General features: G+C 45.4%; 1 pseudogene; it reads left to right on the forward strand.

Annotated features, from left to right (window-relative positions):
* Positions 1–9,517: 9,517 nt before the first annotated feature.
* On the forward strand, positions 9,518–10,447 carry LOC119923988 (annotated as a pseudogene).
* Positions 10,448–13,362: the final 2,915 nt, after the last annotated feature.

Consider the following 13,362-nt stretch of genomic DNA (forward strand, 5'->3'; position numbering starts at 1 on the left):
GATCTGGCCTCCTACTTCATTAACAAAATTAAATTCATCAGGTCTGACCTCCCCAAAGTCACTTCCCCCCCTTCTCCAACACCCCGGCTCTCAACACTCTCTGATACTCTCCCATCCTTTCCTGCCTTAACTCAGCCCTCTCTTCTGCCAGACAAAACTATTTCTCCTCCCTTATTGACACCCATGCCCATCACCCCCGCCAGCTCTTCCGTACATTCAACTCCCTTCTCAGGCCCCCGGTTCCTCCCCTTCTCCTCAACACGTTATCTGACCTTGGCTTCACTGACTCCGTCCTCTCCTGGTTCTCCTCTTATCTCTCCGGTCGTTCTTTCTCAGTCTCTTTTGCAGGCTCCTCCTCCCCCTCCCATCCTCTTACTGTGGGGGTTCCCCAAGGTTCAGTGCTTGGTCCCCTTCTGTTCTCAATCTACACTCACTCCCTTGGTGACCTCATTCGCTCCCACGGCTTCAACTATCATCTCTACGCTGATGACACCCAGATCTACATCTCTGCCCCTGCTCTCTCCCCCTCCCTCCAGGCTCGCATCTCCTCCTGCCTTCAGGACATCTCCATCTGGATGTCCGCCCGCCACCTAAAGCTCAACATGTCGAAGACTGAGCTCCTTGTCTTCCCTCCCAAACCTTGTCCTCTCCCTAACTTTCCCATCTCTGTTGACGGCACTACCATCCTTCCCATCTCACAAGCCCGCAACCTTGGTGTCATCCTCGACTCCGCTCTCTCATTCACCCCTCACATCCAAGCCGTCACCAAAACCTGTCGGTCTCAGCTCCGCAACATTGCCAAGATCCGCCCTTTCCTCTCCATCCAAACCGCTACCCTGCTAATTCAAGCTCTCATCCTATCCCGTCTGGACTACTGCACTAGCCTTCTCTCTGATCTCCCATCCTCGTGTCTCTCTCCACTTCAATCCATACTTCATGCTGCGGCCCGGATTATCTTTGTCCAGAAACGCTCTGGACATATTACTCCCCTCCTCAAAAACCTCCAATGGCTACCGATCAATCTGCGCATCAGGCAGAAACTCCTCACCCTGGGCTTCAAGGCTGTCCATCACCTCGCCCCCTCCTACCTCACCTCCCTTCTCTCCTTCTACTGCCCAGCCCACACCCTCCACTCCTCCACCACTAATCTCCTCACTGTACCTCGCTCTCGCCTGTCCCGCCATCGACCCCCGGCCCACGTCATCCCCCGGGCCTGGAATGCCCTCCCTCTGCCCATCCGCCAAGCTAGCTCTCTTCCTCCCTTCAAGGCCCTGCTGAGAGCTCACCTCCTCCAGGAGGCCTTCCCAGACTGAGCCCCTTCTTTCCTCTCCCCTCGTCCCCCTCTCCATCCCCCCGTCTTACCTCCTTCCCTTCCCCACAACACCTGTATATATGTATATATGGTTGTACATATTTATTACTCTATTTATTTATTTATTTATTTATTTTACTTGTACATTTCTATCCTACTTATTTTATTTTGTTGGTATGTTTGGTTCTGTTCTCTGTCTCCCCCTTTTAGACTGTGAGCCCACTGTTGGGTAGGGACTGTCTCTATGTGATGCCAATTTGTACTTCCCAAGCGCTTAGTACAGTGCTCTGCACATAGTAAGCGCTCAATAAATACGATTGATTGATTGATTGATTGATCCTTCCCAGCAGTATCCTCAGAGGAGCTCTCATCCCCCCTCTCAAGTGCTACTCCGGCCACCTGTGCTTCTGACCCCATTCCCTCTCATCTCATGATATCTCTCGCTCCATCACTTCTCCCCTCCTTAACTTCCATCTTCAACCGCTCACTCTACACTGGTTCCTTCCCCTCTGCCTTCAAACATGCCCATGTCTCTCCCATCCTAAAAAACCCTCTCTTGACCCAAGATCACCTTCTAGTTATCGCCCCATATCCCTCCTACCATTCCTTTCCAAACTCCTTGAACGAGTTGTCTACACGCGCTGCCTAGAATTCCTCAACAACAACTTTCTCCTCGACCCCCTCCTGTCTGGCTTCCATCCCCTACATTCCACGGACACTGCCCTCTCAAAGGTCACCAATGACCTCCTGCTTGCCAAATCCAATGGCTCATACTGTATCCTAATCCTCCTCGACCTCTCAGCTGCCTTCGACACTGTGGACCACCCCCTTCTCCTCAACACGCTATCTGACCTTGGCTTCACGGACTCCGTCCTCTCCTGGTTCTCCTCTTATCTCTCCGGTCGTTCATTCTCAGTCTCTTTTGCAGGCTCCTCCTCCCCCCCCATCCCCTTACTGTGGGGGTTCCCCAAAGTTCAGTGCTTGGTCCCCTTTTGTTCTCGATCTAAACGCACTCCCTTGGTGACCTCATTCGCTCCTACGGCTTCAACTATCATCTCTACGCTGCTCTCTTCCCCTCCCTCCAGGCTCGCATCTCCTCCTGCCTTCAGGACATCTCCATCTGGATGTCTGCCCGCTACCTAAACCTCAACATGTCCAAGACTGAACTCCTTGTCTTCCCTACCAAACCCTGCCCTCTCCCTGACTTTCCCATCTCTGTTGACGGCACTACCATCCTTCCTGACTCACAAGCCCGCAACCTTGGTGTCATCCTCGACTCCACTCTCTCATTCACCCCTCACATCCAAGCCGTCACCAAAACCTGCCAGTCTCAGCTCCACAACATTGCCAAGATCCGCCCTTTCCTCTCCATCCATATCGCTACCCTGCTCGTTCAAGCTCTCATCCTATCCCGTCTGGACTACTGCATCAGCCTTCTCTCTGATCTCCCATCCTCGTGTCTCTCCCCACTTCAATCCATACTTCACGCCGCTGCCCGGATTGTCTTTGTCCAGAAACTCTCTGCGCATGTTACTCCCCTCCTCAAAAATCTACAGTGGCTACCAATCAATCTGCACATCAGGCAGAAACTCCTTACCCTGGGCTTCAAGGCTCTCCATCACCTCGCCCCCTCCTACCTCACCTCCCTTCTCTCCTTCTACAGCCCACCCCGCACCCTCCACTCCTCTGCCCCTAATCTCCTCACCGTACCTCGTTCTCGCCCGTCCCGCCATCGACCCCCAGCCCACATCATCCACCGGGCCTGGAATGCCCCTCCCTCTGCCCATCCGCCAAGCTAGCTCTCTTCCTCCCTTCAAGGCCCGACTGAGAGCTCACCTCCTCCAGAAGGCCTTCCCAGACTGAGCCCCTTCCTTCCTCTCCCCCTCGTCCCCCTCTCCATCTCCCCCATTTTACCTCCTTCCCTTCCCCACAGCACCTGTATATATGTATATATGTTTGTACATATTTATTACTCTATTTATTTATTTATTTATTTATTTATTTTACTTGTACATATCTATTCTATTTATTTTATTTTGTTAGTATGTTTGGTTTTGTTCTCTGTCTCCCCCTTTTAGACTGTGAGCCCAGTGCTGGGTAGGGACTGTCTCTATATGTTGCCTACTTGTACTTCCCAAGCGCTTAGTACAGTGCTCAGCACACAGTAAGCGCTCAATAAATACGATTGATTGATTGATTGATTGATGGAGGTCAATCAGATAGGGGAGCCCAGGCACATCCATAATCCAGTCAAATATCTTTTAGGCAAATAGCACCACCCCTCACCCCCTGCTCTGTCTGTCACGTACCTGCTGATGGTCAAAGAGTTAATATCATTTCAACATATTCCACCACTCATCTGCTGCTTTGGGCAAGTCACTTCGCTTCTCTAAACCTCAGTTACCTCATCTGTAAAATGGGGACTGAGGCTGTGAACCCCACATGGGAAAGGGACAGCATCCAACCCATTTGCGTATATATACACCCAAACACTTACTACAGTGCATGGCACATAGTACGTACTTAACAAATATCACAATTATCATTATCATTACTATTTCATATGCATCTTGCTGAGGATATCTTGGAGGCCACACCCTTTGGGGGACTCGGTAGTGAGTGCAGGAACTGACAAGTATGACCTGGCACCAAGATCAGCAGGAAGGGAGAATACTTCCTTGAGATACTAATAATAATAATGGCATTTATGAAGTGCTTACTATGTGCAAAGCACTTTTCTGAACACCGGGGAAGTTACAAGGAGATCAGGTTATTCCACGAGGGGCTCACAGTCTTAATCCCGATTTTCCAGATGAGGTAATTGAGGCACAGAGAAGTTAAGTGACTTGCCCAAAGCCAAACAGCTGACAATAGGTGGAGCCGGGATTTGAACCCATGACCTCTGACTCCAAAGCCTGGGCTGTTTCCAATGAGCCACGGGATATGCTACAAATAACTAAAGGGAGCATGTCCAGCAGGATATAAAATTTGGAAACCCATTTGTAAGCAGATTTTGAAATCGAAGTTTACAAATAAAGTTTGATTCTTCCCCTCTTGCTTGAAAGAATATCTCAACTCTTCCTTCTATCGCTCTCCATCTCTATAGGAGGCTTGCATTTGGTTACTTCAGAGAATTGATGGCCACTTCACAACCACCAGTCCAGGCCACTTGCTGGCCAAAGTAAGGCCTCTCGAAGCACTGAAAAATCAATGAGGTGAAAGCCTAATTCTAGGGCATTTTGGGGGAGCTAAGGACAGCTGCAGCAAATCACCACAGCTCTAACCCTCCCTATTTTTTCCCAGGCCAAATCATCCCCCAAGAGACTTAAAAGCATCTTGGCATCTCTGAGTTCAGGTTTAGGGGCAGGGGAGGTGTTCTCCCCTACTCCCTTGTGACAGCTACCCAACATGGAGAAGACTTGACTTCGTTGACTTGATTCTTGGATCACCCATTCTCTCTGCCAATCAATCAATCAATCAAACAATAGTATTTATTGCGTGCATACTATGTGCAGAGCTCTGTTCTAAGCACTTGGGAGAGTGTAATACAAGAGAATGAGCAGGCACATTCCCTGCCCATAATGATCTTACAGTCTAGATGGGGAGACTGACATTAATATGAACATGAAACTTGGGAGAGAAGGGTGACAGTGTGCTTGTCTGCATGTATGACCTAGTTATTTCAGTGTCCAGCATCCTCTTGATCAATAGTGGGGAAATTTCTCCTCAAAAACTAAACAGAAAATCTCTTTTAACAAATTTTTCCAAATACAAATAAATTAATTTGGTATTGAGGCATTTATGGATGATGACAGTCACTTTCCTGCATTATACCTCTTCCATGAAAGTTTTCACTTCTGAATTCCTTGGAATGTAGATTTAGGGGTTTAGCATGGGGCTTATAATAGAATAAAATACTGCTGTCACTCATCGATGAGCAGAGTGGATGTAGGTTGAACACACATACACACAGATAAAATGTACAAAAAATTGGATAACAGTGATGTGGGTAGTACAAGTGAAAGAGCTTTGCATCTCCCCTCTAAGAGCTGAGAGGTTTCAGGGACGCTAAAATGACAACATGAGAGACTAAACGTATTGCAAAGATTAAGATTTACTGTAGTGACAACTAGAAGGCCAAACATTTGGGTGAGCCCCAAGTGGGACAAGGGACTATGTCCAATCTGATTGGCTTCTACCCACCCCAGCACTTAATACAGTGTCTGGCATAGAGTAAGAGCTTAATAAATACCATAATTAGTCTATTATCTATCTAGGTGGTCTGTTGGTTGCCTCTCTTTCCTGGTCCAGCCTGCAGATAGAGGCTCCTCATTGCTGAGAATTTCTAGACTGAGAATGAAGACTTAGGGGATTTCCGTGCAGCAGCTGTCAATCACCTGGGGTGGCCCTACCATCCCGAATGGCGGAGATGTGAAGGATCTCTATTCTATCAAAAGCTCTCAAGGGAAGTGCACCAGTCAATGAACCCCTTTTGTGAACTTCAGTGTAGGATGAACTGCTTTCAGGTGTTTTGTCCACAGTAAGAATTCACCTTACTGGTGTTTTCATTCCCAATAGTCTCTTCAGAGTCTGAACCCCAGTTAGGCTCACATGGAAGATGATAAATTCATTTGGGGGCTGCAGCAATCCTCTCTGAATTCACAGAATAGACATAACATCAGGGACAATCTATTCAAATGATGCAACCTTGTAGGTTATTATTGTTCAAAACATATCCACAGGGTGCTGAGCCCCCACCCCCTACCACGATGAGAGTTAATGTCAGAGTCTACATAATATCTGGTGCTACCTTCAAGAATGTAGCCAAGAAGCTGTTACAAGACGAGGCTCGTAATGAAAAGAACCAGTTAGTCAGGGGCACAGATATTTTCCCAAAGAACTAGCCAAATTCACATAAGGCTTAACTACTGCTTTTGGCATAAATAACCTACCAGAAAGGGAGGTAAGAAATTCTACAGAGACTCAGAGCCCTAAGTATTATAATAGGCCCCCACACTCCTATACAGGCAACTTTAAATGTCATTCTGTAACCTAAAGAATAATCTGAGTTAAAGCAATTTGAGGGACTGTCTCTATGTGATGCCAATTTGTACTACCCAAGCGCTTAGTACAGTGCTCTGCACATAGTAAGCGCTCAATAAATACGATTGATTGATTGATTGATTGAGAGTGGGTCTGGAGGGAGAACTATTAACTTCAATTTTTTCCTCTTTTGTGGTTATAGATTTGAAAAGGGGATGCTCAGAATGTCCTCCCTGGTGTATTCATTGTCCTGTCTCCTTAACGAGCAAACAGGTCTGGTGAACAGTATGTGAATTTCTACCACTAAATGCATTTCCCTGAGAAAATTTATTAAAATGAATTTCTGACTGCTGACTTGGTGGCTAGACAACCTGAATTTTCTGTTTTAAAGGCCTATTTTGTCTTTCATCTGTAAAGGACTTTACCATGTTAAGAAGTAAGCAGAGAGATAGGATAAAGCCTCACTCCTTCAGACCTTTTCAGCATCAACAAATCTGACTAGTCTAAGTTTTCTAGCCTTCCTGATTTTTATTTTGCATTCACATAAAAAAACACATTTTTATCGTTACTCTTCAATATTTTTGGTGGTGTCTACAAATAGATTATCTTCGTATAGTTCACAAAAATATTCAAGTATACTTCTTGGTCGTATTTACATTCACTTGATACTGTCTTGAAATGATTCTTTTAAAAACATATTGCAACTGGGAGCAGTGTGGCCTAGTGTAAAGAGTAGGGGATTGAGAGTCATAGGACCTGAGATTTAACCTAACTCTTCCACTTGTCTTCTGGGTGACCTTGGGCTAATCACTTCACTTCTTCGTACCTCAGTTTCCTCATCTACGAAATGGCAATTCCCTCCTTGTTCTCCCTTGTCCTTAGACTGTGACATTCAGCATGTACCTAATCTCTTCTACTCTGGTATCCCACCATTGTTTATCTGCATAACCTAGCCTAAACTATAAATTCCATGGCAGAATTTTGTAGAGAGTTGTTTTATTTCGATCATCAGGAGCTCAGAGGTGTTGATGCATTTCCAGTTTTGTGGTAGGTAGTCTTTAAACTGCTGCCATTTTCATCAACCAAGATCATGGGTTCCAATTCCGGCTCTGCCACCTGTCTTCTGTGTGACCCTGGGGAAATCACTTCACTTCTTTGGGCCTCAGTTAGCTCATCTGGAAAATGAGTACTGAGACTGTGAACCTCATGTTGGAGTGGGAGTGTGTCCTACCTGATTTGCTTGTATTCAACCCAGCATTAGTGTAGTGCCTAGCACAGAGTAATGCTTAACAAATACCACTATTGTTATTATTGTTGTTATTATTAATAGTAGTATTAATCTTGGTGGTGTCCCTTTGCTGAACCCCCCTTCTTGGTAGCTTCCTAAATCCATTCTCGTCTACTCACTTTGCTGAACCCCCCTTCTTGGTAGCTTCCTAAATCCATTCTCGTCTACTCACTGTCCACATGGAGACCTATCCAAGTTTCCTTGCTCCAGCAGGGCTACTGTGCATTTACCACCAAGGACCTAGGAAGCAGTATGGCCTAATGGATAGAGCATGGGCTGGGAATCAGAAGGACTGGGATTCTAATCCTAACTGCACCACTTGTCTGCTGTGGGACCTTGGGCAAGGTACTTAACTTCTCTGTGCCTCAGTTACCTCACTTGTAAAATGGGAATTAAGACTGTGAGCCCCACGTGAGAGAGGGCCTGAGTCTTCTCTGATCAGCTTGTATCTACCCCAGCACTCGGTACAGTGCTGGCACATGGTGAGTACTTAAAAATACCTTACAAACAGGACTGCCAATCAATCAATCGTATTTATTGAGCGCTTACTGTGTGCAAGGCACTGTACTCACCACTTGGGAGAGTGTAGCATAACAATAGGCAGACACATTTCCTGCCCACAGCTACTATTCAAGTCTTTTCCCACAGCTTGATTGTTTCTGAAAGGTTGGATACCACCTTCCAATATTTTGTTTGTACCAATATCCACGCATTAAAAATTATAACAAAGACTTCAAGCTTGGCCCTACCACCAGTAGACGTTGGAGAGGTAGCAATTACCACTCCTATCAACGGGAAAGATTCTGCTATTCTTTCATATTAAATTTTGAGTTTATTGTGCATTTCATGTTTCTATGTGAGATTCCTGGGTTACCTACAATCTGTTTCCTTGGCAGAAATGTCTTTTCTTCTTTCTCTGTAAAATATATGTTCTAGGAAGAAACCTAGAACTGCCATAAGAGGAGAAATAGTCGCAGAAGAGCATCAGGGGAATACAAAAGTTTATAGGTTTCTTGTCTGCTAAGCAATTGGTTTATTGTCCTCTGGCCAGTAGGATTTTAGAACGTCCTGAACCATCATCCTAATGCACTTCTCTTATGGGGAATGTGAATGTGATTATCAGTTGGCATTTATGAGACTGGAATAGTCAGAATTACTGAGCTTCTTGTCTACTGAAAAGGATATGCAAATCAAACAGAGTGAACTCCAGGGATGACTGCATCAAAAAGGCTCTGAAGATATTGACTGTGTTCCCAACCCCACCACTTAGGACCATTTACTACACCTCTGGGTAAGTACATTCATTCATTCAATTGTATTTATTGAGCACAGAATGTGTACTGAGCACTGTACTAAGCACTAAGTACAATATAGCAAAAATAGATACTCCCAGCCCTCAGTGAGTTTACAGTCTAGATGGGGAGACAGATATTACTATAAATAAATGAATTACAGAAATGTATGTAAGTGCTGTCAGGCTGGGCAGGGAGATGAATAAAGGGATCAAGTTAGGGAGTGCAGAAGGGACTGTGATGTAGAAGGGAGTGGGAGAAAAGAAAAGGGGGGCTTAGTCAGGGAAGGCCCCTTAGAGGAGATGTACCTTCAATAAGTCTTTGAAGCAGGGGAGAGTAATTGTCCATTGGATTTGAGGAGTTAAGTTAACCTGATCTGCTTCAGTTTCCCATTGTATGAATTGAGTACAGTAAATACTTTCCCATCTTGCCCTGGGGTTCAGAGAAAATTGACAAGATGATAGAGATTTGGTACTTTGAGTTCTGTTACTTGATCGTTTCAAAGCAAAACTAATGAGGATCATCATTCTCTGTACAGAATACACAGCTCTCACCTGTACCTTCATTGCCTACCCTGAGTTGATGGGTAATGAAAACAACGTGACAGAATTCATTCTACTGGGACTTACACCAAATCAAAGGTTGCAGAAAGTCATCTTTGTTATTTTTTTAATCAACTATGTCATCACCGTGGTGGGAAATATGATCACTGTGGTAACCATAACCGTCAGTCAGACTCTGGACTCCCCCATGTATTTCTTTCTGGACTATTTGTCATTTATTGATGCCTGCTATTCTTCTGTCAGCACTCCTTAAACTGATCGTTGACTCTCTCTGTGAAAAGAAAATCATCAATTTCAAAGGCTGTATGATTCAGGTCTTTGGAGAGCATTTATTTGGCGGGGCTGAAGTTGTTCTCCTCGCGGTGATGGCCTATGACCATTTCGTGGCGATATGTAACCCCCGGCATTACACAACCATCATGAACTGATGCATGTGTGGTGTGCTGATGGTGGTTGTCTGGACGGGAGGCCTGGTGCACGCAACCATCCAGATTCTCTTCATGATCGATTTACCCTTCTGCGGCCCCAACATCATCGATCACTTCATGTGTGATTTGAACACTTTGCTGAACCTTACCTGCACGGACACCCACACCCTCAGCCTCTTTGTAGCCGCCAACAGTGGGTTGATCTGTCTATTAATCTTCGTCATGTTGATGATTTCCTATGTCGTGATCCTGGGCTCCCTGAAACACACAGTAAAGAGGGTAGGAGCAAATCCCTCTCCACCTGCACCTCTCTCATCACCGTTGTCATCCTGTTCTTCGTTCTGAGTATATTTATGTATATATGGCCTGCCTCCACCTTCCCCCTGGATAAAGCTATTGCAGTATTTTACATGCTTATAGCCCCTATGCTAACCCCCCTCATCAGCACCCTGAGAAATGTCCAGATGAAAAATGCCATCAGGAAACTATGGAGCAGAAAATTGACTTCTGAACATAAATAGGTATCACCCTGTGAAAATGGTAATATTTGTACAAGGAAAGTGGCAAGCATGGATTTCTGGTAACTTTTTTAGGGAAAATGTATAGGGCATTCAAAGCTCAGTGAAGCACATGTCTCATATGTCTGTTGTATTTCCCAAAGCTCATTATAGAGTATTGCATTCAGTAGGTGCTGAAGAAATACCTCTACATGAACTACTAAAGAGTTTCTTAGCTATAGAGGTATTCATCCTTGCCAGCTTGTTTAGCAACCTTTACATGCTAAGAGTTGGTTTTGCTCCTGCTACAGCTGCTTTCATTTATCTTTTTATCCTTCTCTCATTTCAAATGAGGAGAAATGAGAGGAGCCTGCTCAGTACTGCACTGTCAGGCCGATTGTAGTTTAAAGAATAAAATAAATGTTTCTTTAGCCTACCCTGGGACTTATACCAAATCTGAGTGTTGCCTTTTTCCTATTCCTTTTCCTATAGCCCCATCGAATATCACATTGTATCAGACATAACATAGTTATTAGCAGTAGAATGGGATATTTCCTAATTTGATTCCAGCAAAGCAGGTCGTAGAAAATGGGAATTCCTTGTGAATTTCAAAACAAACCAATGCTAACTCTTTTGCCAATTAACATTCGGAGAGGAATATTGGGAAGAATGATTCGTGATAGCATTCCGCATGCATATCATGATGCTCAAAGGCACTCAAAGTGTGCTTTCTTTCATTGATTCTGCACTAGATTCTCCAATGGCTACCAATCAATCTGTGCAACAGGCAGAAACTCCTCACCCTCGACTTCAAGGCTCTCCATCACCTCGCCCCCTCCTACCTCACCTCCCTTGTCTCCTTCTACAGCCCAGCCCGTACCCTCTGCTCCTCCGCCGCTAATCTCCTCACCGTGCCTCGTTCTCGCCTGTCCCGCCGTCGACCCCCGACCCACGTCATCCCCCACGCCTGGAATGTCCTCCCTCTGCCCATCCGCCAAGCTAGCTCTCTTCCTCCCTTCAAGGCCCTACTGAGAGCTCACCTCCTCCAGCAGGCCTTCCCAGACTGAGCCCCTTCCCTGTCTTTCCCCCTCGTCCCCCTCTCCATCCCCCCATCTTACCTCCTTCCCTTCCCCACAGCACCTATATATATGTATATTTGTTTTTACATATTTATTACTCTATTTATTTATTTATTTATTTTACTTGTATATATCTATTCTATTTATTTTATTTTGTTAGTATGTTTGATTTTTTTCTCTGTCTCCCCCTTCTAGACTGTGAGCCCACTGTTGGGTAGGGACTGTCTCAATATGTTGCCAACTTGTACTTCCCAAGCGCTTAGTACAGTGCTTTGCACACAGTAAGCGCTCAATAAATACGATTGATTTATTTATTGATTGATTAAGAAAATCAGAAAACAAAAACAATTTGGAGGAGCCCAAGATCAAATCAGAGGCATTGGGACTGCTTGGAAAACTATCCCAGGCCAAAGAAAGAAGCATAAATAGGTCAGTGTCCAATATGAGGGATCAAAGTTTGCATAGGTCTACCTCTGCTCCTGAATATGAGAGCTGTTAGGGACCAGACTGGATCCGCTGTGAGAAGTAGCATGATCTCTGGAAAGAATGCAGGCTTGGGAGGCAGAGGACCCAAGTTCCAATCCCTGATACTCCACGTATTGGCTGGGTGACCTTCGGCAAGTCACTTCACTTCTCTGTGCCTCAGTTCTCTCATCTGTAAAATGGAGATTAAGGCTTTGAGCCCTATGAGGGACAGGGATTGTGTCCAACTTGATTATGTTGTTTCAACCTCAGCACTTACTACAGTGCCTGACAAATAGTAAGCACTTAGCAAATGTCATTTACAAAAAAAGAGAGAAAAGGAAAAGACAGAGGTGCTTGTGGTGGCAAGGGAGGAGCAGGGAAAGGGACGAATTCATCAATTGGTTTTTACCTTTCTCTCAGGGACACAAGGTATTACCTGATAGAGAATGTATTTGTTCCAAGTGTCATCACAGAAGAAGACCCAAGGAGTTATTAAGCATTTGATTGATCAAACCTAGAAGCATTCATCCATCCATTCAATCGTATTTATTGAGCGCTTACTGTGTGCAGAGCACTGTACTAAGCACTGGGGAAGTACAAGTCGGCAACATATAGAGATGGTCCCTACTCAACAATGGGCTCACAGTCTAGAAGGGGGAGACAGATAACCAAACAAAACATGTAAACAGTTGTCAAAATCATCAGAATAGGATTATAGCTATATGCACATCATTAACAAAATAAATAGAACAGTAAATATGTACAAGTAAAATAAATAGAGCAACAAATCTGTACAAACATATAAGTGCTGTGGGGAGGGGAAGGAGGTAGGGCAGAGGGGGGGATGGGGAGGAGAGGATAAAGGGGGTTCAGTTTAGGAAGGCCTCCTGGAGGAGGTGAGCTCTCAGTAGCGCTTTGAAGGGAGGAAGAGAGCTAGTTTGGTGGATGTGTAGAGGGAGGGCATTCCAGGCCAGTGGAAGTTCGAGGACCCAGGGTCGACGGTGGGACAGGCGAGAACGAGTCACAGTGAGGAGGTTAGTGGAAGAGGAACAGAGGATACGGGCTGGGCTGCAGAATGACCGAAGGGAGGGGAGGTAGGAGGGGGCAGGGTGATGGAGAGCCTTGAAGCCGAGAGTGAGGAGTTTTTGCTTGGTTCGTAGGTTGAGAGGCAACCACTGGAGATTTTTGAGGAGGGGAGTGACATTCCCAGAGTGTTTCTGTACAAAGATAATCTGGGCAGCAGATTGAAGTATAGACTGAAGCAGGGAGAGACAGGAGGATGGGAGATCAGAGAGGAGGCTGAAGCAGTAATCTAGTAGGGATTGGATGAGAGATTGAACCAGCAAGGTAGTGGTTTGGATGGAGAGGAAAGGGTGGATCTTGGAGATGTTGTGA

This window comes from Tachyglossus aculeatus, unplaced genomic scaffold, assembly GCF_015852505.1.
Source record: "Tachyglossus aculeatus isolate mTacAcu1 unplaced genomic scaffold, mTacAcu1.pri scaffold_75_arrow_ctg1, whole genome shotgun sequence".
NCBI classification, from domain to species: Eukaryota; Metazoa; Chordata; class Mammalia; order Monotremata; family Tachyglossidae; genus Tachyglossus; species Tachyglossus aculeatus.